Below are 5111 nucleotides of genomic sequence, written 5' to 3' on the forward strand. Positions count from 1 at the left end.
TGTCACTCATCATGTCTCAAATTTTACACTGAGATCGTTTGTCTGGCCAAACGCCTGCACACTTGGACTTTCCTTTGGAGTTTTCCAGGCCCAGCCCTCCCTTTGTCTTGAAGTTCTGGGCATGATGCCCATTGATCTGGAATCTGGGGACAGGCCAAATGACTATTTCCTTCCCAAGGGGATCTGGTTTATTCACATAGATATTGCAGAACACACACACACACACACACACACACACACACACATATGCATATATATGCATATATGTGTGTGTGTGTGTGTGTGTGTCTGTGTCCCAGATCACGTGTGCCTGTATATGTATACCTCATCATTTGATTGCATATAGGACTGTGTGTACTCCTATACTCCTGTGTACACTAAAGCTCATGCATGTGTGTGCTCATGCATATGAAGACCAGAGGACAATCTCGAATGTCATTGCTCAGGCACTGTCTACCTTTTTCTTTTGAAAGAGTCTGTCCTGCTTTTCTTTCTAGTGCTGTGGTAAACACCATGACCAAAAGCAACTTGAGGAGGAAAGTGTTGATTTCATCTTACAGCTTACAGTCCATCGGGAAAGGAAGCAAGGCCAGGGACCCAAGGCAGGAACCTGGAGGCAGGAACCAAGGCAGAGACCATGGAGAAATGCTGCTCACTAGCTTGCTCCCCATAGATTGCTCAGCTTTCTTTCTTTTTTCTTTTCTATTCTTTCCTTTTCTTTCTTTCTTTGGTTTTTCAAGACAGGGTTTTTCTATATATCCCTGGAACTCACTCTGTAGACCAGGCTGGCCTCGAACTCACGAAGATCCACTTGCCTCTCCAGTGCTGGTATTAAAGGCGTGTACCACCATGCCCGGCTCAGCCTGCTTTCTTATAGCACCCAGGACTACCTACCCAGGAGAAGCACTGCCCCTAGAGGTCTGGGACCTCCCACACCAATCATTAATAAAGAAAATGCCCCACAGACTGCTCTTCAAAGCACAGACGATCCTATAATTCTGCTCCATCATGCATTTGCCCAGTGCTCACCATTACTAACAAAAATGGGCATCTCTGTTGCCACCTGCAGATCCTTCTGGAATTTTCAGAAAAGAATCCAAGACTCTTTTTTTTTTTCATTGCTACATTGAATTAAGGCCAGACATGTTGTCATTCACTAACTTGAGATGTTTATTCTATGAGAAACATTTGATGGTAGAGTTTAATGCTTGCAAATGTAAAACATGACAATTTGTTGTAGGATATTTTGACCACACTCTGACACATCTAAGACTGCCAATAAAGTTTACCTTGAATCAGAGGGTGGAGCTAGCTACTAGCTGACCAGAATCAGCCATAGCGGTTTTGGAGGACCCAGGACATATAGAGAGACACAGGAAGTACTAGGGAGGGGTTAGAAAGATTTTCAGGCAGTTTGGATCAAGGAAAGAAAGAGAGAGGAGGTCACTGGTCGATTCTCACTGCTTCTCTGATTAACCCCATTTCTGACTCCTGAGTTTTTATTAAAAGTGGAATAATTTAGATAATCTCTATGACAACTAGACAATGTAAGTCCTTTTGAATCAATCAGATACTAAAGTGAAATTAAAGACTCATCAGTGAGCTGGATGTTGTGGCACATGCCTTTAACCCTAGCCCTGGGGAGGCAGAGGTAGCCAGATCTCTGTGAGGCAGCCTGGTCTACATTATGAGTTCCAGGACAGCCAGGGATACATAGTGGGACCCTGTCTCAAAACAAATAAACAAACATGTTGCTGGAGAATTTCTCTCCAGCTCCCACCAGTCCGGGAGCCCACTTATAAAATAAGCACACAGACTCTTACATTATTTAAACTGCTTGGCCATTAGCTCAGGCCTATCATTGTCTAGCTCTTACTCTTACATTCAGCCCATTTCTATTAATCTTTACTTTGCCTCGTGGCTGTGACTTACCAGTACTTTACATCTTCCTTGTCCTGGCTGAGGCTCCAGGCGGTCTCTCTTCCTTCCTCAATTCTCCTCTCTCCTTGTCCCGCCTATACTTCCTGCCTGGTCACTGGCCAATCAGTGCTTTATTTATATAGAGCGATATACACAGCACAAACAAACAACAAAAACAAAACACACACACACACACACACACACACACCCACACCCCAAAAGACCCCTAGAGAAGAACAACAAAAACCACCCACCAACGAAGTCCCTTTCCCTGGCTGAAATGAAATCTAGTGCCTTCTGTTGCGGGAAGCTATGCAGCTGGAGCCACGGACCCCAGATAAAAGCCCTGCTGGCTTTACCACCAAAGGATGCCTCCCTTTGTGTCTGTGGCCAACACAGGTCAGTGGTGGTCCTGCCGTTCGTCCCGCTGGTCTGAACCCAGGATGGTGCAGAAATCTTCTTTCGGGGCTTGTTAGACCTCAAACATGAGAAATGAAAGAGAAATGGAGGTGCCAGACAATAACTCTAAGAGTTTGTATCTGATCCCCATTATTTCAATGCAGAATGAAGTCACATGGCGCATGTTAATGAAATGGTCAGCAGACACCCACCCCCTTCATTTCTGGATCAGAAGCAGAACCTTGAGTTATTCCAGCTTCAGGGCTCTTCTCTGTCCCTGATGTGGCTGGAATATGAGATGGCCTCCATTGGCTCATGTATTTAATTAAACACATGGTACCCAGCCGCAACAGTCTCTTGGAAGGTTGTGGAGATTTTTGGAAGTGGAATCCTCCTGGAGGAAATGGGTCACTGGGGTCTTCTAGCTTGGTCCCACAAAGCCGAGCCCCTTCCTGTCTGTTTTCTGCTTCCTGTTCTTCCAAGAATCGAGGTGGACTCCCAGCTGCCCACTGCCACAACCACAGAGTAGCCTGCTCTGTTCCTGCTACTCCATGATGGACCCAAACTGTAAGGGGATTTTCTTTTCAGGGATTGGTCATAGCAACAGGAAAAGTAACTAAGGGGCTGGAGAGGCAACTCAGCTGTTAAGTGTCGTCTGCTCCTCCAAAGGACCCAAGTTTGGCTGCCAGAGCCTGTAACTTTAGTTCCGGGGGATCTGACACCTTCGGGCTTCCATGGGCACCCACACATATGTCTACCAAGACACACACACACACACACACACACACACACACACACACACACACAATAAATTTTTAAAATTATTTTTAAAAATTTTATGTATATGAGCGTTTTTCATGCATTTATGTCTGTGTACCATATGTATGCCTGACGTCCTCGGAGACCAGAAGAGTGTCATATCCCCTGGAACTGGAATTACAGATGGTCATGAACCATCATGCGGATTCTGAAAACTGAACCTGGGTTCTCTGTAAGAGTAGCAAGTGCTCTTAATCACTGAGCTATCTCTTCAATCCACATAAAAACAACACACACACACACACACACATGTATGTATGTATGTATGTATGTATGTATGTATGTATGTATGGTAACTGAGCTGGAGAGATGGCTCAGTACCTATGTTGGACGATCCACAGCCACAGGTAATTCCAGCTCCAGGAGGATTCAATGCCTCTGACCTCAGCAGTCACCTGCATGTGTACACACACACAGACACACACAGACACACACAGACACACACACAGACACACACATACACACACACACACACACACACACACACACACACACACACACACACACTTCTTGTACCTCAGGCTCACAACTTAGAATGTAGAGGATATTAACAAGTCCCCGGCCTCCGCAGCAGCTGTGGGCATGAGCACCACCCTGCTCCTTAGGTTGAAGGTGATAGTATAGTAGTGCTGGTTCCCTGTGCCATGCTCTGAAATAGATTCTCACAAGTGTTTCAACAGAAGTGGGAAAAGAATACCAGAAGCAATGCTTGAATGGCAGGGTGGAGCCAGGAGTCAGTGTTAGATCCAGTGTCCGTTAGGGAAGCACCTTGTGAGGCTGTGTTACTCGAGAAAAGTAAGGGTGAGTGAGACCTCTGAGCTGACCCTCTGGGAGTGTTAACAGTGATACCCAGGATGTAGGGGTGGCCACCCTTTGTTGACTCTTCCGTCCTTTCCTTTGGTAACAAAGATCCTGGAAGGTCGTTTGCCTAAGGGAAAAGCACATGGAGAGAGGACAGGGACCCCGAGATGAGAGGTAACCCAGGGGAAGGCTGGGAGGTGGTAGAGGCAGTAGTCAGGGGACATCAAGGCTCTCAGGATCTGGGGTTCTCCTAAGAGAGGTCCTGAGCATTCTGAAGATATATTGCTGACTTTTAAGAACGAATGATACCCTGAATATTAGAGGTGGCAGGGACTCTTGGCTAAGGCAGAGATAGATGGGGGAAAAAAGAAGAGGAAACTCATCCCCTTGGCTTCTGCTTTGCTAGGGCTATAGTCAAAACTTTCTGGTCATCAGAATTATGAAGTCCGATGTGGGTGAAATATTCATCTGTGAAGGCTGCTGGGGTTCTGTGCTTCTCATGGCCTTATGGGAGAAAACCCCTAAATAATAAATAATACCTCTAGTGAACAATTTTAGACAGACACATATATATGTAAAATCTAGATGTGTGATGTGGACTCCAATGTCAGGGACAAGGACAGAATCTCTAGTTAGTGGAAAAATACAGACCCCCATAAGACAGGGAACTAGATCAGCTTACAGTCAGGTTGCCTAGCAACAGGACATTGAGTCAGAGCCTTTGACCCTCTCAACCTGTAAATATCCTATACAAACATCCTGTTAGCTTGCCCCACCTTATGCAGATGACAACTTCTTGCTTCCCTCACCCTGCGGAACTATATAAACCCTTGTGGAAAGAAATAAAGTTGCACCTTGATCAGAATCTAGACTTGGTGTCTTTTTTTTTTTTGTATCTCCTGTCCCTCCCTACATTCCCTCCTTTAGGGTGGTCGAGAACCCATTGAAGCCCTGTAGGCGGGGCAACTGGCGCCCAACATGGATGAAACCACCTCTTAAGGTTCGGAACGTCATCTCCCGGAGGAAGACCAAGGCCTTGGTGAAGTTGTTGGATCCCCCTGAAATCGCCTGGTTCAGGACACGATCCCAGAGGAGAGCTGAGACGACACAGGTAACAAAGTGACGAGCCATGGGACAGGCAACGTCATCACAAGATTTATTCATTTCTGGCC

This window comes from Peromyscus maniculatus, chromosome 7, assembly GCF_049852395.1.
Source record: "Peromyscus maniculatus bairdii isolate BWxNUB_F1_BW_parent chromosome 7, HU_Pman_BW_mat_3.1, whole genome shotgun sequence".
Classification (NCBI taxonomy): domain Eukaryota; kingdom Metazoa; phylum Chordata; class Mammalia; order Rodentia; family Cricetidae; genus Peromyscus; species Peromyscus maniculatus.